Genomic DNA, 20676 nt, shown 5'->3' with positions numbered 1-20676 from the left:
GGGGTTTGGGGGGAGGCTAGGGGTTTGTGAGCACTCCCATACCATATGGTATAGCGTGCTGGGCTGGGTGCAGAATTTGCAGGTTCCGGGATAGAGGGTGGGGTGGATTGCGTGTAGAATGGTGCCATGCGGGTATGAGTTTGTAATTGGCGCAGAGTGGTGGCTTCGGTGCGGGTCAGTTCGGGGTGAGGTGCAGGGTAACTTCTGCGCTCGTGGCGGTGGTGAGCCAAGATGTCTGTGTAGTTTAACAGCGGCTCAGGTCTTGGAGCGTTGCCCTCTTGAGAAATGGCCCGGAGTGTATGTGCGCGGGCCGCGGCGTGCGCCGCTTCATTTCCCTCAAGGGACTCGTGTCCGGGGGTCCAGACAAGTTGGATTTGCGGTAGCGTCTTAGCAGAACGTAGGATGTTGAGCGCAGAAGGACATATTCGGCCAATAGTGTAGTTTCTGCATGCTGCTTGGGAATCTGTAATTATCGTGAGGAATTCCTCTTCATCCTGGTGGGGGGCAGTAGTTGCGGCCAGTGCGATGGCTAGTTCTTCAGCAGTTTCTGTGCTTGTAGTGCCAATCGTTGCTGCTGTTAGGTCTGTTCCATGGGAGTCAATTACACTGATTGCGTGAGCGGGTTTGTGCGGGTACGGGGAGGCGTCGGTATACCGGGTGTCAGGTTGCCCAGCATACTTATTTTGGAGGGCTCTGACGCGGGCGGCGCGTCGTGCATGGTTGTAGATGGGATTCATGTTGCGTGGTATTGGAGCGACTCTGATGGTTTTTCGGATGTTGAGAGGGATGCGCTGTTTCTGGTCCTGTGGTAGCGGAACCATGTATCCCAAGCGGGCGAGGGTAGTGCGTCCGGTTTTGGTGAGTTTGAGGCGTGACTGCTGAGCGACATTGTGGGCTTCTTGTAATTCTTCCCATGTGTTGTGAAGTCCAAGTTGGAGTAATTTGCGTGTGGCCGTTTTCGGGGGTAGACCCAGTGCAGTTTTGTAGGCTTGCCTAATCATAATGTTTAGCTTCTCTTTTTCAGCATTTTTTAGGGCTATCATTCGACTAATCAGGATAGCTTGGATTATGCGCGTGGTGTCGGCTTCTTTGAGGCCGTATCGGCGATGAGAGACCCGCCGAATGATGCTGACCAACTGATTCAGAGTTTGTTGTAGATGAAGAATGGTGTGAGAGCCGGAGCCGTCCTTCGGGATGTTGAGGCCTAGAATTCGGAGGTGAGATACTTTAGGTACAGGTTGGTTATTTATGTGCAGGTCAGGATCCGGGATTGCTTGTTCCTGGCTTTTGCGAGTTCTTTTACATAGCGTGAGGAGTGCGGATTTTTCAGGGGCGCATTCTAAACCACGAGATTGCAAGTATCGTTGGGCAATCTGTATTGCTTCTTGGAGAGCGTCTTGTTGGGTGCCTGTGGAGCCCATGGGGGTCCACATAGTCAGGTCATCTGCGTATATTGCATGCTTTAGGTTTGGGATGCGTTCAAGGAGAGGTGGCAGATCCTTCACGGCAATGTTGAATAATAGGGGGGATATGACTGAGCCCTGTGGGGTTCCCTTTGGTATTGTTGAGAAAGTGGGGGAGCGAAGGTGTCCGATGCCTATTGTTGCAGTGCGGTCATTGAGGAAAGAGGATACGTAGTCGTAGGTCCGTTGGCCACAGTTTGTTGAAGCCAGGCCAGCGTAGAGAGCGTCGTGGGAGATGTTGTCGAAAGCTCCCTTGACGTCTAGAGCCAATATGGATTTCTTGTTTTGATTGCTGAGGTTGTCTATTATGTCTTCTTTTAGTTGGAGTAAGATGTCCTGTGTTGATAGGTGTGGTCGGAAGCCGTACATCGTGTCTGGGAAGTACTCATACTCTTCTGTGTGTGAAAGTAGTCGGTTGTGAACCAGATGCTCAAAAACCTTTCCGATGCAAGAAGTTAGTGATATTGGGCGAAGGTTTTTGGGGGTGAGGGGCTTGCCTGGTTTTGGAATTAGCGTAATGTCGGCATGTTTCCATTGTGGAGGTAGGGTGGCGGCTATTCAGTGTTCGTTGATATAGTTGAGGAGGTTTTCATGGGCTATGTAATCCAGGTTGCGAAGTAATTTGTACATATCTGGTCTCTTCCCGGGGTGGTGTTTCGGGTAAGTTTTCTGATCACCGCTTCGATCTCAGCCATTGTAAAGGGTTCGTTCATTGCAGGATGGCTTGACCAGTGTACGGCCGGGTCTTATAAGTCTTGGGGGAGGTGGTCGGCTTTAATTCAATGGGGTTTCGGAGTTCGTTGAGCAGGTCGTCCTCTGTTACCTGGTAGTTGTGCATAAGCCGTTGAAGCTGGTGTGCTGTGGCTTGCTTGGACGTACCAGTCCCCATTAGGGAGCGTAGCAGATGCCATGTGCGTCGAGTACCCAGTGTTCCTTGCAATTTATCGCATAATTGTGTCCAGTTTTGCTGGCTGAGCCGTTGTGCGTATGCTGCAGCCTCTGCGGTTAGCTTAGCGATGCGAATCTTTAGACGGCGGTTAGTGCGGTGTTTTTTCCATCTTTTGCGTAAGCCACGGCAGGCGTCCCATAGGTGGAGGAGGTGCGCGTCCGCTGCGGGGTGATCTTCAGTCAGAGTCAATTCTTTGGTGTGTTGCCGGGCCGATTCGAGTAGTTTGGAGGTCCATTCTTCTAGGTTGGTGATGGGGTCTACGGGTGTTGCCTCACGGAAGCTCTTCCAATTAGTGAGACGGGCTGTTCCAATTTTACACTTCTGGTTCGGATTATGTGGTAGTTGAAGTTGGATGATATAGTGGTCGCTACCCAGTGTCTCGTCGAGCCTTGTCCATGTAGCTTCTTTGATGTTATGTGTGAGCGTCAAGTCTGGGGTCGTGTCCCGTGATATACTGTTGCCGATGCGGGTAGTAACTTGGGGGGTATTGCAAAGATGCAGCTGATTTTGTTGTATGGCATAGTAAAGGGAGGTACCTTTTTTATTGGAGCGGACATAGCCCCACGTAGTATGGTGGGCGTTGAAGTCTCCCATGATTAATAATTTGTGGCCTTTCGTTCTTTGTCGGATGGTTCTGACTAGTTGGTCAATTCCGGGTAGGGCGTGATCAGGGGGGCTGTATATATTTAGCACAAATAGGCTGGTTTGCTGTTTTCGTTGGGGTATGACTTCTACGAAGGTATAGTCCAGTTGCGTGGGTGCAGTGAGTTGTTGAGCTGTTAGGGTGGATTTAACCAGGATGGCGGTGCGAGATGTCGGATCAGATACAAATGTTGTGTATCCACTGAAGGATATATTATCAGTGCCCGTTTCTTGTAGCGCGATGATGTCCGGTGCATGTTGGCCCGCAAAAAGGGTGAGGGATTGTTTCTTGCCACGTAGTGAGCGACAGTTCCATTGCCAGATAGTCAGGGATTTACTCCGTGTCGGGGTCTGTGTACCAGGAGCGGTGATTGTTATTAGGAAAGTGTATCAGTGATGGTCGGAGGGGTGTCTTTTTTGGGTTTCTTGTGCTGCGTCTGCTTTTGCCAATCTTCTTCCAGGGCAGCAACCCGGGTATCCAATGAGGTGAGGGGTTGGGCAATGTTGGCGAAATTGGTCTTTATTTGCTCGCACAGTCGTTCCAGTCGAGTTTCAATGGCTGTGAGTCGAGCGTCTAGTATCCGCCGGGGAAGGGAGTTCTGGATTTGACTCAAGGCGTGGGGCAGTGGCTAGGCTTGGTTGTTGTGTATTTTGATTCTGTAAAATAGTTGCCATCTGGGTTGCAAGTTGATCCATTTGCGTTTTCATGTCGGCGAGTTGGTGTTGTAGTTTGGAATTCTGTTGTCTGAGCTGCGTGTTTTCGTGCTGTAATTCCTGGAGGCGGGGGTCGGGGGGTGGTTGGATGGGGGTTGTGTTAGGGAGGGGGGGGAATTGGGTTTGAGCAGTGGGCGAGGCTTTAAAGAGGGTTGACCAGCTCACCTGCGGTTCCCGTGCTGGTCCTGATGGTGTGGCGGCTGGTCTTTGGGTGAGCAGTTGGGCAGTTGAGCAATTTGGGTGAGCAATTGAGCAGTTGGCTGCGGGGTCTTCGAAGACGGTGGGGAGGGCTTGAACCTTTTCTTGCAGGCTTTGTCCGCGGTAGGATGATCCAGGCCGCACAGAAGGCATTTGGGAGTGCATTCGTGGTCGGGTGTCGGTTCGCGCACGTTGCACTTCACGCACACATTTTTGTCAGGTTCGGGGCACACGTCCCGGCGGTGTCCGAGCTCACCACACAGGGAGCAGTGTTTCACTGTTTGACGGTAGGGACGGCATCGGTATAGTGTTCCGTAGGCTTTCACGTAAAAAGGGACGTGCTTGCCTTCGAAAGTGATCAGTGCCGAAGTTGTCGTGCCGAGCATTCTTGCATCGATGATGGATGCGCCATTGATGCCGGTTGGAGCTAATATGTGTGGCAATTGCGCTGTGGTAGTGTCCTGGTCAAGGCCGTGAATGACCCCGCGGACCGTACCCGAGAAGGGTTTCAAGTATGGTTGCAGTTCGTATGTTGCTGCTCCTAGGTGCACGAGCATGGTGCTGCTTAGAGCCCGAGCGCAGCGTTCGTCGGGAGTGCTTGCGATGATGAGGTTCTGAATTGGTTGGGATTGGACCGTCACGTGCACATTGAAGATTTCTTCTGGTATTCCGCTAGCCAGTTGTAGGCCTTGGGCTATTTGGCGGTCAGTCCATGCAGATATTCGGAGGCCGGTACGAGGTCGGAAGATTACCTTGTAGTCGGCGTCGGGTAGTCGGGGCGCCAAATCACTGCGGCTGGTCGGTTGACGCGGCGTTCGCGGCGGGCGTGCGGTTTGTGCAGCGGCAGTTTCCCGGGTGATTTCTCTGTCAAGCATAATCTGCCAGGGGCCAGGTTTCGGCAGAGTGCGGCCGCTGAGGGCATCGTACTCCATGTCGTCTTCGTCGGCGTTCGGCATGGCGAGGCGGGGCTTCGGCGCTGGGGCGGCGGCGAGGCCAACCGCGTTAGGGTTAGCAGCGTCACCGGCGTGATCCAGCCTTTCAGGGGTCGCTGTGTCCAAAAGACGGGGTTGTCGGGGCCACAGGGGGTGTCGACGTGAAGCTCTCGTCGTTAGGAGTTCAGTGACACTATTTGCAGGTCGCTGTGGTCAACAGGTCAGCGAAAATCGGCCGTCGAAGCGGAGCCCATGCGAGGTGCGTGTTCACTGTTCGGCCCCCTAGCGGAGGTCCTGGATCAGATGCAGAAGTTTTTTAGGCACCCACATGTCTGGATCTGTGCGCCCGAACGGATGGGCACGTCCTCGGCAAACGTCGCGACGCTTTCATTTGCCTTTTGGATGCGAGTTCCCAGAATGCTTTGTACACGGACTCTGCGGTCATTGCAGGCGAAGGTGTCCCCACACACTAAGAAAAAAAGGAGTCCCTGTGACCCTCTTCGGGGGGTATTTACTTGCCACAGATTTGACTCTTCATCGACCCCTTTCGCAGAGTCACGCTACTCTTATTGAAAGGGGGTCACACGGACCCCGTCGCAGTAGTCACAGTAGAATATGGGTGACTACCTCCTTAGAGTCAGCACTGACTGCCACGAAAGAAAAAAGAGAGTCACGGGACCCCTGCCTGATGATCATCGCGACCCTGTAACAAGAGTTGTGAGGACGCCCCCTTTTAAAGAGTCCCGTGATGCTTATGGCGACAGAGTCGTGGAAGTGTATGGGTGACCTTCCCAGAGATGGTCAGTAATACTGCTGGTGGAATCATTGCAGTATACGTGCAAGTGCAATTTTAGCCCACATGCATGCAGCTTCATGAGCAGTTTCATACAAGTATAGCAAAGCAAACCAAAAGTATTTGAAAATTATTTTATTAAAGACGAAAGTGATACAGATTTGAATGAAAAGCCAGCTTAGGGTATCACAGCTGTTTTAAACCACAAAATAACCAGCAAATAGCCTAAAAATACAGATACACTAAGCATGTTTTACTGCTTGCTATGGCTTGTTACAACGCAGGTTTGCTAGACTAACAGGCATGATATTAAATCACAAAAACAAGTTTTGTGTTAACCAGCTTTGCATACCTGCTGGTGCAAGGTTAAACTGGTGTGGAAATAAATTGCAATAATTTTTAAAGGCTTCTTTCCTTGTTGCTGTTTTTCTAAGGCAGACTTCTTACACAAGTCCATGAAGTCAATCCAGAAATCTTCACAAGCCGTGCACAAGCGTTGCAAGGTGTCCTCGGGTCCTGGCGTCTCGGACCAGGCCTTGTCTCGGACCTGCCAGAAATATCAATGAAAAGAAATTGAACGATAAGACAAAAGCAAAATGAAATTGTAGCCAGCACAGTAAAATCATCAACAACAGGCTAACTGCCCAGTGCCTGACAAAAGAGAGGGCGAGGAGCACACCTCTTGCCATTACATTTCCTTGCTTCACCATTTGGCTTTTGTTATGAAATGTTTTGTATGAGGGAACATATGTATAATGTATGAAGTCACATATGGACACCCCAGAAATGCAAAGGCTTCAAAAATCATTGCATCCATAAAGAGGATCTGAAAGCTCCAGGGAGGGAGACTAAGAATTTATGAGTGCAAAAGGCTGCTACTCCCCCCTTTTGATGGTATGAAAATATCTATGTAAAGCTTAAAGGCAGCACGAGTAACAAAGCAGTAAGTGAACTGAGACACCTGCTGCAAAACACTGGAGGGGTACAAAGTCTAACTCAAACTGTTCAGTAAAAAGCATGAGGCAAGTTGGTACATAGTTCTTAAAAAGTCGAGTCCATAGCACATGACAAAGAAGATGATAGGACAAGCACTTGCTTGCAACTAAGTTTATTGAGTGCATCGTCTAAAATGACACCCTTTAATAGTGGGCCGCACAATGGTAACAAAGGAATCATAGTGAAGTTTCTAAATATTCAAGCTCATTGCAATACAGTTTCACTGTGCTCCTGTTTTTTATGTAATAAACATCTAAAAGCTCCCAAATCAGTTCTTTAGCTTCTTTGCAGAAGTCAAACTTGGCCCAAGAAAGGCTTGTACTTGCATGATTCGCAATGAGTGGGTACATGCAAAACGCCAAGGGACAAATTGGATACATCGACTTTCCAGATGGGAACGACACATCATAGATTCCCCCATTCCCTGGGCAAAAACCGCTGGGTGTGCTGCTTGTTGCGCTTTTCTTTTGCTTTTAGGCTTGATAGCAATTTGCCTGAACCTTCTATCTACGCTTCACTGATTAACTTTGACGCTTTTTAAAGTTATTCAATACGCTGACTATATTTTCTACTCTGCATGCAATGTCTGCACCCCGTTTCGTTTTTTCCTTCAACAGTTTTTAGCTTAAGTGAAAGCATGAAGCACTAAATAATGCTTACAGTTGTAGTTATCTAGATCACACTTATTACTGATGGAAAAGAAACCTAAGTTGTCAGTACAAAGGGCACCACTGCCTTGTTACGTGCCTCGGTTTCTTCATGTTTTTAGTGGCCACAAGAAAAAATTTTAAACCACTTGTCTATTTGAATTATTGTCAACGCGTTAAGTTTCTGTACCCTGATTTTTTAACTTCTCATATAATTAAATTTGGCACAAAACTTGTTCCAAAGTTTCTAATTCCCTGGATGGGCTTTTCTGCACGAGTTGTGAGCGATGCAGTAAAGCTGACACTACAGCCTTGATGGGACATGCCACAATAATTAGTTTCCCTATCCCAATTTATTGACTTTGGATGTCCAATTTTTTGTTCTCGAACTTCTCATGCACTAGAGGGGCTTCTCTGCACAAATTCAGAGTCATGCAGTAAAGCTGACACCAGCGTTGATTTCAACTCTTTTGTTACCGCAGAAAATTGACCAGTTTTTAGGGCTCTAAGAAAACATTTCTTTTTGCTAAATGTGTTGGTTAGGCACATAGTGCAGTGGCAAAAATGCGGATTCAACGCCCTTGCTAGCACCAGTTGTGTAATGTTTGCATAAAGAATGATCGCAAAAAAAAAAAACCCAAATCAATATTTTGTCACCGTAAAGAAAAATGAAAAAAAAAGAAGTTGTGTATAACAAACCACCAATAGTGGAAAAAAATTAGAATACGCATTTTGAAGGTTTACATTAAAAAATCCTGTCCAAGAAAAAATTCACTAGTGAAAATTAATTTGTCCCCGTGGTTCCCACGTGGTGCTTGCACGCATGGTGCCCGCGTCTCGTGGTGAAGCCGAACATTCATTCCAAAATACACAATTTTGTATGGTTCTCTGAAATGGTTTGATATTATTAGGGGCCCAACTTAGTCCCCACGTGATGTAAAAACATCTTATTAAGGACTACAGCAAGCACCAGATTCACGGCAAGCAAGAGATGCCAAAAAATCCACTTGGAATTTAAAACCAATCTCAGTGGTGGATTTTTGTTGACATTCTGATCATCACTTATCTACCATAACTTCCACTTGCGGTTTATTGTCATCTTCTGACTCGCTATGGTAGCCCTGCTTGCAGGAATAACTTGCGATGCACTAGAATTGTGCCCAGCAAGCTTTCGCACGGCGAAAAGAGTGCTGCCTAACATTTTCAAAAAGGCACCATATCAAACCTTTCGGAGACTGCCAGAATAGACAGTCGCAGTAAGAAGCAACACTAGACCTCCAAAAATAGCCTCGTACTAACAAAACTGGCCAGTGAACAGCTGGCAGTGTTCAAGGCTGATTGGAAATCTCTACTTGTCTGAGCTGATATCCGATGACTTGGTGTTATTTTTTGAGTTTCAGCTGGAGCTGTTATCGCAAAAGTAGGGCATGAGTGAAGCGATATCACAAAAGGCATTCTTTTTTCGAGGAATAGTAGAGGGCGACGGGGGTGCTATGGCAAATCGGCTTGAAGTTGGGTAACTGCGTAGTAGCACGAAATATTAGGTTTGCAACACACAAACAGAATGAAAACTGCTCGATTCGCGGCCGCGGCTTTTCTGATGGAGGCGAAAAGCAAAAACGGCCGTGTGTACGAGATTTCGGCGCATGTTAAAGATCCCCAAGGTGGTCAAAATTAATCCGGAGCCCTCCACTACGGCGCGCCTCATCGCCTGCGTTGCGTCGGCGCGTTAAACCCTACAATCAATCAATCAGAATGAAAACTGCTGGAAAGTGGCTCAAAATGCCAGGTCCACTTGATACACATGCGGGGAACCTTCAGAAATAAGCTTTCACAAAATAAAACGACCCTTTCTTTGAACCAAAGCTCAGTAGTGGAAAGCTGGTGTCATTTCCAGGTAATTATCATCTGTCACTGCCATCGGATTGTAAAACTGGCAAAATGATTTGGTATTTGGCTTGCTGGAAGACTTTTGGTCAAGAAAATTCCATGGTAATGCAGCTTGACCACGAGTCGCATGCTTTTTTATCAAGCGCAGCAGCAACGCTCCCTTCTGAGAAAACATACACACCTCACCTTGCAAAAAACTGCCGAAAATCTCAAGGTTGCCTAAACGTGTAGTGTCTAGACTAGCCACCGTGGTACATGAGAAACAACTACAACATCACAAAATCGGCAATATAAAGCATCGATCACCGATCATCAATGCTGTATATTCCTGATATCCATGTTGTCATTTCTCTTGCAACTAACGCACCCCACTGGTTAGTCTAGGCACTGCAGTTTTAGAATCAGTTCTAATTTTCCTGCTCTGGCTACACTGAAATTTCTGACGGTGTTTTTGAGGGTTGAGCAGCATGTGTTGTTTCGATAGGTGCCATGGCTGCTGCGCTATACAAAAAAGGATGTCACTTGTGGTTACGCTGCATTACCATTAGATTTTTTAAGTGCGAATGCACTTTATAAGCGACCCCAAACCATCCACCGCCGGCGGCGGCGGCGTTGGCGTCCGCAGTGCTCCTCTATATTTAAAAAAGAAACAGCATTCGGCGCCAGGTTTCGATCCGAGGACTTTGCGGCCGCAGCGCGACGCTCTACCGACCAAGCCACGGACGCGACGGTGACATCAGTGTTAGTGAAGCGCCTTATATCTTTAACGCATTCAAACTACGTCGTCAGCGGCGTGCGTTGGCGACTCAGCGGCGTTATAGCGGCTTGATAACTGCGTGGTGTACACGTGATACTACAAACCCGATGGAAGAGATGGACGAGAAGGCGGCGAGGCGGTGGGCTGCGGGGGCCGAGCGCAAGCGCCGCAAGCGGGCCGACAACCGTGCATTCGCACTTTCACATTCTCCCCCTCGGGGAAATGCGGGGGAATTTTTATCAAATGGCTCACAGAAGTCAAGTATCAAATGATGTCGTCAGCTGTGCAATCCGACTGCGTTTAAAGGTGAGAACTACCAGAAAATGACACCAGGTATGCACTAGTGAGCTTTGGTTTAGAGGACGGGTAGCTTTTTTTCAGTCAAAGTATTCGTGGATGTCTCCGCATGTCTGACAAGTGCACTTAGCATTTTCAGCCCTTTTCCTGTCATTTGTTTCATTTCTGCATTGCGCAATTTATATTTGGCACTACTAGACAGAGAACTTCAACCCGATTTGCCTTAACGCCTTCGTTGCCCACTACTTTTCCTCAAAAAAAGCATACCGTTTGTGATTTCACTTCACCCATGCCTTACTTGTGCAATAAGAGTTCCAGTTGAAAGTCAATTGATAACCTCAAGTCATCGGACATCAGTTAAGGCAAGGAGAGAGCTTAAAATTGGCTTCAGTTTTGATTCTGTACGAGGATATTTTCGGAGGTCTAGAGTTGCTCCTCAGTAGAACTACATATTCTGACAGTCTGCCACAAGTTTGGTATTGTTTGTTTTCTAAAATGTTAGGTGGAGGTGCAATGCAGTAGGCTCATAGAGCTGAACGCCTTTTTCATTTGTCACGCAACAGTTACTCGGGGATAGCTAGCTGGGCACTGCTCCAGTGCATCGCACCTCATTCCTGAAAGCAGGGTTAGAAAAGTGAGCCAGAAGATTATAACAACCAGCAAGTGAAAGCTTCAACAGGTGCATGATAGTAAACTAACAGTGAACGAGTTTTGTTTTCAGCCCCAAGCAGTTTTTGTCCTATCCCGAATTTTTACCTTACCATTAATGCGATGTCAACCATTGACAAGATGTTTCTACATCATGTGGGGACAAATAGTGCCTCTAATAGTGCCAAACCACCCGATTTTTTTCAGTAAACTATCCGAAATTGCATATTTTGAAACAGAGGTAGGGCTGCAGAACGAGGGCACCACACATGGTAACATGTTTTTCATATCTGACAAATTGTACTGGGCAACTAAACTTTTTTCCAAGATGTGTTTTTTATGTTTGGCAAAAATTATACTCCAAACTTTTTAAACTATTTGCGAACTGATATACACAACTTATCCATATTTGCAACGTTTGGCCAAAAACTGATTTTGTTAATTTGCGAATCTGCTCTTGTTGGAAAGGGCATCGAATAATCTGCATTTTGAGCTGATGCAGAATGTGCCTAATCAATATGTTTACACAAAAATGTTTTGTTAGGCCCCAAAAATTGGTAGACTTTCTGCGATAAAAAGAAAGTTACCGCCCTGTCTGCGTGCCATATTTTGAAGTCTATTCTTAGCAGATATCAGCGTCAACGCCAGAAGTAGTGTACTTAGCGAGCATCGCAATGCATACGGCAGCTTCTGGATTTTCGGGCCGTCTCGAGCGTTTTGATGTTCGGGACAGGTTTTAGTAGTAGGAAGCATCGCTTCGTTCACAGAAAAAGAATTACCTTTAAACTCTAGCTTTAATCAGCTGTCATGAAACAAATTCAACCAAGCTATTTTTCTTAGAAAACTGTTACTAAAGACAACTGTTTTTCTAGTGGCTCATTTTATTCATGACTACGTTGGCTGAAGTTGTTGAAATTGCAACTGTGTGAGAGCTTTTTATGAGTTGAATATGGGAGCTTTAACCTAATTGCTTGTAGTATTAGCATGACTAGGTCGATCTGGAAGACCATTTCGTGAGAAACGAGCGTTATCACTGCCAAAATAGCTTAAAAATACAAAACCCACCCACACATCAAGATATTCATTGATGCCAGGGTCCGTATGGGAAATTTAGGAGGTGTGTCACGGTGTCACAGTGGTGGCGTGGTTATCAGACAAGGTAGTTCTTTTGAAGGTTGGTAGCTAGTAGCTCACAATATGCCTTTTTTGTCTGCTTCTTCTGGTTTTTTTTGGAAGATTATTCGGAGCGAGATTATAGAGAAATCGATAGATGATTTTTGAAGACTGGGAACGATTCCAAGAAATTTAGGCAATTTCGCTGACACAACCGTTTTTCTAAAAATTCTAAAACCACACAAATAAGCAACACTCAGTTTTTCCAAAGCTCCTCTGAAGTGATTTCATTAAAAGTAATTACTGCTGTACTTACCAGTGCTTCTCTGAAGGCTTCGACACCACTTTCATTCAGCAAAACAGGCCGCAGGACAGTGTATCCACCCCTCTTGCATCTAATGATAAAAAAAAATACATATCACTGACATGGAAATTAATAAGATGTAGGGGACCAACAAAAGAGTATAGAGGAGGCCATAAGGAAAAATATCCACAGGGCTCCAGCTTAACAAATGCAATGTGGTAATTGCTACGTTCCTCATATTTTCACGGTGTATTAACAATTGCTTTATTATCAGGGTCTCTACTTCCGCACTACTTTCATTTAGCAGTATTAGAAGTGGAACTGGATTACAAGTTTGTGAAAAACGCGGAATTGCTGTAAACACACAGATGACAACGTCAGCACTGTTTCTGCAGCAAGCAAGCAATAACACATGCAGTAAAGGGTCCATAAAGACTGAATACAGCTTTGTTTAGTTTGAAAGAACTAGCTTTTCAGTACTCACTCGGCTCCCTTCCAAGCCGGAAATACATTAGTCAGAAATACGCAAGCAACACAGAATATTTTCAAATTTCTCACTGAGGCTTTGGCAGGAGAGACGCAATATGGGCTAGCACTAAAAAATGTCGACAGACAAGAGTCTTCTGCCGGCCCTGCTACATTAGAGTGGCGCTTCTCCACCACGTCCTCTTAGGTGTTTTCCTAGCATTTTCTGGGCATGTGTTCGCTTCTAAACTTCACTTCACATCAGACTACTGCCCTGGTCAATGAAGGGAGGAAAACTGCTTCTTCCTGTGTTGTGGCCACGGTGTAAGAATATTTAGGTGTTGACACTTGCCGGCCGCCGCGGCGGAGAACGCGGCCAGATCGTGTTTGCCCTTAGTACATGCGCAGACCGCAGCGACGCGGGGGCGCTGCGAATGAGGGGCCGGCTATCGCTTGCGCAGTAGCGGGCGCAGCTGCGGTGGATGCGCGTCGTGCTTGACTTTACGTGTCTTTCAAACTGCGTTTCGGTATTTTCTGCTGCCAGAGTGAGGAGTAGACATTATAATTCAGCTTCCACGTTGTGTTCGTCACCGATCACTGCGGCACCAGCCGCAGTGAGCGTTGTGGAACTCACGCGGTACAGCAAGGCGACGCAATGCGCGGATATCGCAGCCCATGTGCTTTTCGATGGCAAATCTTTGCGAACGGCACTTGTAATGCATTGTGTTTTCTTCAACAAGAAAGGCGACTTGTAGTTAAAAATGTGTGTTACACATAACGGCTATTTTGGCTTTCGTGGAACAAAAATATTTTTTTTATCCTGATGCTGAATGTAAACGTGGGTAATCAGGGGCCTAGACAGAGCAATGCTATTAACACAGCGAATCGTTATATTAAAATGTAAAAACAAGGATAACAAGAATGTTGGTTTGTTCACGAGTATGGTTCTTATGCGTATCCGTATTTTTGTGCAGATATTACGTCGACGAAACAAATAACACAGACATTACTAAAGCATAAAAACGAAAATTGTTTCGCCGCAGGATCTATTTCTTTTTTATTTTTTTACCTGTGGCGTATAGCGATCCCCGAAAATAATTTCTGGATACGCCACTGTGGGAAATAATAGACACCGCAATGCAAGGCTTCAAATTAAAACCAAATTGTATTATTCAAATCGTACAGAACAAGGGCACCAGTTGCATTCTTTCGCTGATGCCGCAGTCAGTGTTACACTTTTATGTTGTTCGATTGAGCTCTTTGATCAGTAAAATCTCACAATATCAAAAGTCTGGAGGTGACAACGTCCGCGGACGAAATAATGGAGGCTTCTGCAAGTTTTGACAAAAAAAATCGTGCATAGATAAGGACAAAGAAAGGAAACAGAAACATAAGCTCTTGTATTTTCCTTTATTTGCCCTTGTATACATGCAGTTTTTTTGTCAAAATGTGCGAAAGAACCAGTTAGCCCAAGTTCCAAATTTATTAAAAATAATTGAGGCTACCGATGCCGGTATCTTCCATGTGTTTTCAAAGAAGCATTTACACATGCACACTACACGCCGTATGCCCTGGCAGCGATGCGTTTAAGTTTATACAGCCATCGCGGGCCCTCGCGGGCCATCGCGCTGCACATTTTGGTTTAACATAATACGTTTATAAAAATGTATAATTTGCCCTGACCCTACTAAGTTCGGCGGAGAATTTTGTGGTCCACGAAGTCGCCTTACCACGCCGACTGCAATTATTCCAAACTGACATCCGCCAATCCCAGTTTAGAGTTGCGTCAGTATTTTATATCTGGGCGTGCACGCCTGTGTTTCCGTGAGATAGACAACCGCTCAGCACCGTCGGCATCGTCGTGAAATCCGAGCTTGATAGAGAAACGCCTGGGAAATTTTCACTGGCCATTTTCGCGTCGAGTAGGCAGCACTGCAGTGCCTTAGCCATTAAAATGTCGCATATGTATTGTCTTGGTTTAGCGCCGTTCCGGGCCCTCGCGCATACAACGGCGCAGCCGTCACGCTACACAGCAAAACCGCGCGGGTTGTGTGCCTAGCTATGGAGGTAGCATTTCTGATACAGGCGAAATACGAAAGCGTCACTGACGTCTCTGGACACGTTAAAGAACCACAGTTGGACAAATTTTACTATATTTCTCTACACGGCGGGCATTGCCACCTCACACCTTGGGCGATTTACACTGCTCAAGCAACATTTTATGCTACGCGTAGGCTCTTCAGCCCAAAAGGACGAGCGTGTGCGTTTAACACAACCTTTTATTTTATAAGGCGTAACCACGCTCTCGGGCGTCGTGCGGATGAGCAAAAAAAAATTATTCGCAATAGAAGCGTTTCGACAACGAGCTCGAAAGGGTCGCACGACCGCGTTCTCGCTGCTGTTCCGCGGACTGCTGCAGTTTCTGTGAGTAAAAATGGAAGTAGCCCAAAATTATTTGGTGTCGATAGCAATTTCATTGTGTCTGTGCCTATCTGCAATCAAAAAACTTCACGTACACGCCGCTCCACCGAACGATCCCACAGCACCTGCATTACGGCTGCCGTAGCTCGGCGAGCAGACAGGCCCTCGTGGCGGGGTGCACTCTGGCGGCGTTCCGGAGAAGCGCATGGAGCGGCGAACAAGATCTGGCCGCGCCGCCGCGCGCAGTGTCAACACCTAAATATTCTTACACCGTGGTTGTGGCCCACAAAAATGATTAAACATATCAGATGTGCAATATACATAGCAAAAGTTGCCGCAAGTGAAGACAGAAGCCACACCGCACATAGTGAACTCCGTCTGGAACAACTTCTATCTAGCCTGATAATTTTACTTAGATTTTGTTTCGACGGTAGGCCATATTTGGCCCCTCGCACCAATTTGAGCCCTCCGGGAAGGCGTTGTTGCACTGTTCCCTTCAAGTTTCCATTCTTCTATTGCTGCCTTTGTCAATTTCTGCTCTTAAGGCTGACCAGCCCTCCTTTTCTTGTCCCCTATTTTACCCTCTCCCAGTCTCCTTTGCCTTTGTGCTATCGAGAATAACTGGTTTGCATGTTTTCATTCATGTTGGTTACATTGCTCACAAAACCGGAGGGTGGAAAAAAAACTTTTCCGAACTAGTGTTTGCCGTGCTCGGCATTATTTTAGTGTAATATTGCCTTGAGGAAGCTTTGTCCACTGATCAAATCTGTCTGAATATTCAAATCCTGGTTAGGGTTTCTACAGCTGTTGTATGAAGAATTCGACGTATTCATATTATTTCAGGATTCCTTCACCTGCTTTTCTCAACGGAATTGGCGGTGGCCAATTTTTGGGCCAGAACGTTTCGCGTGGAATGACCCATTAGTATTATGAAGCTTTGGTTTTTTTATGTGAAGCCTTTGGTGCGTAAACAAAAAGCACAAAACTGACACAACCTCTCTGGGAATAAAAAAGAAGTGACACCAAGGTTCAATTTTTAACAATTTTCACAGCATTTTAACATCCAAAGATGCCTTCGTGCAATAACAGTAGCTAACCGTTATTTGGAATTAATTTGAAATCAACAATATTTATGCGATCTCTAGGAGAGCAAATGGTGGTTACGAGCTGAACTGAAAGAACTAAGATAGAGACAAGTGTAATACAAACCTCCAAAAAGGCAAAGTACCCCGTGAGCATGGACATCCACAGGACTTGAGGATTAAGAGCAGCCATACCTGATAGAGCCAAAGGTGAAGGCAAAAAGTAAGGGCAGGAGCAGTTGCAACAAATGACAATTTTACACAGACGTCAACCGCACAAGCAATTTGAAGTCTCAAGGGCCAGTCCAAAGCATTCACAAGCAAATTTTATATCCCCTGAAACCTACTACAAACCCGCATAACCTCACACAGCCATGTCGATGAAAATCTGCAGCCCTGCAAGATTTTACCTGCTGTTATGACATGTTTCAAATGCTGGGTCTTTCCATGCCAAACAGCCAAGTGTATGGTGCTTGACACTCTAACCTTTCGGGAAAAATTAATTGTTGATGCGAAGATTCTCTTGGCCTTGCAGGAGTGTGACACGTTCACACGGAACTCGGGAGAAAGGGAACAGAATGAGTTACAATGGCGAACGGTGAAAGGGAAACTGAGCACCAAACAAGGACACAAGGGTCAACGTGCAGCCCCCGAAATCCAGTTCAAGCGAAGAGAAAAACGGAAATGCTCTCACCAACACGAGAAGCCCCATTCAGCGATGTGTGCCGCGGGTCATCGTTGGTCCAGGTTGCAGCAGAGCATTGGCCCCCGAATGCATGTACTGCTCGGACAAAGCAGCACAGGCAGCACCACGCCCTGCGTGGCAGGTGTTGATCCATCCTGGGCCGTGGCCACCAACCGCGGCCAGGTGTAGAACCGAGCCCCGTTGTCTGCAAGCCAACTCGCTCGTCTGGAACCTCTGGTACACAGAATCCGCAGGCCCATCTCCAGTCCTGGTTAGCTCACCAGCTTCAGAGTCCTCTGGTTCCGCGATCGGCCTCCACCCGAACCTTGTTCCTTGCTTGAGCACCTCCTCCTTAATTAATGTAGACAAGCTGATGTGTTTATGGCTCTGAAATACAGTACATACAAAATATAACGAGAGGGAAGATGAAGACTTGGTTGCTGGCTAGTTGAAAGACTGCGCAAAAGATGACGGTGACAGTAAGAGCGCTGAAGCATGTCTACTTGTGCAACACTGGTCTGCACGCTGGAGTAATGCCCAAGTGACAACATGTCTGGCAGACAATAATGATGCAAACAGGCGACTCACTAAATACAGAAAGTACACTCTGAGTGTGTGATCAGGACTTGTAATATTTTGCACAGCTTTATGTCGGGCTAATTGGTGTAAGCTTTTGAAGGAAAATTGCTCTTGTTACGATCACAGCGACGGGCACAAGAAAAACGTCCGCTTTCACGAGAAGATGGCGCCGTCTACTCGTGAAATTGTACGTAGTTTTCTTGTGTCCGTCTATGTGATCATAAAAAGCACAACCTACCTTCAAAAGAATATTTAGCATGCTCCAGGCTTCTTTTGATGCCTATATTAAAGGATTCATTTTGCATTGGGGCCTATTTTCTTTACCTGCAAATATCGCGCGAACGTGACAATACATGCCAATATGCCATTCATAATGGCTTTTCCCCATAAAAAGGACACTAAACGGTCCCAACAAGTTTGCCTATACGGGCACACCAGTGTTAAAAATGACGCTGCACCAAAGGGTTCAAAACGATTTACACCCCCCATGTACTGTTTTTTTTGTAGTTCGGTTTGTTATTTCACGAAACGTCAAAGAAGAAAACTACAGAATAAAAAGGGAACACTTGACACACTTTTCAATAGCCTGCCATTGCAAACTAGCGCCGTGTATTACAGAATTGTACCGCTCCGCCCAACAGTAAAATGGTTTTCTGCGACCGACGGTGCAAAAAGCAGCCGTTAGACAGCGAACACAACAGTAGAGCTAGAGACAAGCTTGACGTGGGCTAATGGGCGAGGGCAAAAGGAGGGTGTGCTGAAGAATACGGACGGCATGAACAAGTTAGAACAGGCGCCTCGTAGGCGCTGTAAAATACCCCTCCTCCCCACACACACACCCCGAGACTTAATTCCCTGCGAGGCCACATGTCCGCCTTTCACCTCCAATTTCCACGTATATGAATTCTGTGCCCCTGTGAACTCTACGTGAACTCAAAGACGGGCTTCGTCATTAGCTCGTGAAGCTTGGCAACGTCAGGCGTTGTGGAACTGCCGTACTCGCTCGCTGGCGCGCGGCCCGAACTCTCTCTCCGTGTCCTGCATTTGCATACTATTTTCTCCCCCTTGCACATTGCAAATTCTCATCTGTTTAACTACATTTCCTGCGTCCTCACCTCTTGCCAACTTTTTTTTCCCGACAACGCCGCCAGCACACGGTCAACGCGTACGCTGTAGGGGCGCGTTGGCGAGCGAGTACGGCCACAGAACAGGGAGTACGGCAGTTTCACGACGCATATCGCGGCCCGCAGACCGCGAGCAGCCGCGAGGAAGGGCGGTCGCGGCGGCGGCAGCCGGTCTCGCGAGCGCGATAGCTTAGAACAGTCTCAAATAGGGAGGAGGGGGCGAAGGAGAGATTTCACAATGCTTACGAGGCGCCAGGCAGCAAGCAAACAAGCACAGCATATGCAACTTTTTCGGCATGTGTCCGGAAAGCTAACCGAGACAACTATTTCACTTGGTATTATTAGCAGGGACAGTACTCACGTGAAAAAACACGATGACACAGCCTTTGTTCCGGCTTCGCATTCAACCGTAGCACGCCGTCGACTTGCCGAACTGAAGAACTCTAGTAGACGATTTCAGGCGGTGCGCAATGAATTCCGCACAGCAAATTTCATACCGGTGTCACGCCGTTTCCATCCCGCAGCGGTTTTGATACGCGAATTCGACAAAAATGCGTCAACTCGCCCCGCTGCCTTCGCGCCATTCCTTCATGTTCGCGCCACCCACTGGCTTACTCCACTTGGCTCGCAGTGGATTCTATTGATTCGCGTTGTCTAAAATATTTGCATTTGTATTCTTGTTATTGAGTTTTAAAGCAAACGCTAGACAAAAAAAAAATCTGGTTCTGTCAGAAACGTTTTATATAGGTACGTTTTACGTAATGTACACAAGTTTTTATAAAACGAACGCAAATCAGTCACGTGACTACTTGGCGGCTTTTTTAAACGCACTAAAAGAGGCGACGCTCGCACACAGGTTCAAATATATAATAATTGTGAGCAACATGCATTAATCATTTAAATAAAAAGATTGTCGCAATATGAAGTAGTTTTTATTGAATAAAAGCAACTACAAGTAAGGATTTGAATGACTAACACTTGAATTCTGCTTTTTGGTCGGGCAGCTTGGTGTAAGTTTACACGACATCTGAACCCAGAGCTCTGTACGCGCGCAAGTGCGATGCCTTACATCGATATGTACTTAATGTACAAAATTACTAGTGGCACATGAAGCAGTGAACATACTGATTAATTGGTAAAACGCGAATGAGAATAACATCTGCAGTAAAGTAGGCTTTGTTGCACGACAACGAAGCTTTGCAAGAAAGCAGGCACGCAACATCGTGCGTAGAGAGGCTGAATTGTAGAGCGGCAGAATTGTGGCGCAAAAGCTAGTTACGTACACGCCACACGTCCTGATATTCTCCCGCCTATTTTGTAGGGTTCCTGAGAAGGCCATTTAGTTGCGTAGCAATATATATTACGAAGCATAGTTTTATTCGTGTTCTTATTCGCAGAGCGTTATCCAGTGCACAGTTGGCAATGTTTTTAACGTAAAAAATAGACAACCCATTTAAATCGTATACAGAAGCAATGTCAATCATACTTTCTGCTTATTTCATCAACATTGAACAGCATTGCAGTAAAGACTTTAATTCGTATATATTAAGTATATTGTGTTATTGTTACATGTGGTTTCTATGCAATGTTAAAATATTTGCTAGTCTTTGCGCACTTTAGCATTTCCATTCGCCCATAGTTACCGACAATTGTAAGAACAAAATAATTTGGCTACCACAGGTATGGTATGTATTGTAGATGATTGCTTTCTGATACGACATATTCAAAAATATTGTTAAAGTGAACCTCTCTATGCCCACTCATGGCGCTTTTACGGCTGTACGCACTGCAGGAAAGCCAGCTTTATCAAATGGGAGGGCTTACGGTGGTGATGATGATGATAAACTCAGCGCAGGAAAGCCAACTTTAAACAATGGGAGGGCAAATTGTGGTGTCGTTGATAAAACGCGAAGTAGGAAAGCCAACTTTACAAATTTGGAGGACACATATTGAAAAAGAATAATAAGAAGACGAAGA

The 20676-nt window shown here is 46.4% G+C and overlaps 1 long non-coding RNA gene across 1 annotated transcript; it reads right to left on the bottom strand.

Moving 5' to 3' along the window:
* Positions 1–5833: 5833 nt before the first annotated feature.
* On the bottom strand, positions 5834–19290 carry LOC144179441 (uncharacterized). The gene is made up of 6 exons (XR_013324229.1): positions 19061–19290; positions 17278–17383; positions 17006–17127; positions 16439–16506; positions 12356–12434; positions 5834–6238 (listed from the first exon to the last, which is right to left on the bottom strand). It is a non-coding gene; the product is annotated as an uncharacterized LOC144179441 (long non-coding RNA).
* Positions 19291–20676: the final 1386 nt, after the last annotated feature.

The sequence above is a fragment of the Haemaphysalis longicornis genome, unplaced genomic scaffold (genome assembly GCF_048455015.1).
Source record: "Haemaphysalis longicornis isolate Haplotype H1 unplaced genomic scaffold, Haemaphysalis longicornis Haplotype H1 scaffold_4, whole genome shotgun sequence".
Taxonomy (NCBI): domain Eukaryota; kingdom Metazoa; phylum Arthropoda; class Arachnida; order Ixodida; family Ixodidae; genus Haemaphysalis; species Haemaphysalis longicornis.
Note: the sequence above shows the minus strand (reverse complement) of the source record. Positions and strands in the feature narration are given on the sequence as shown.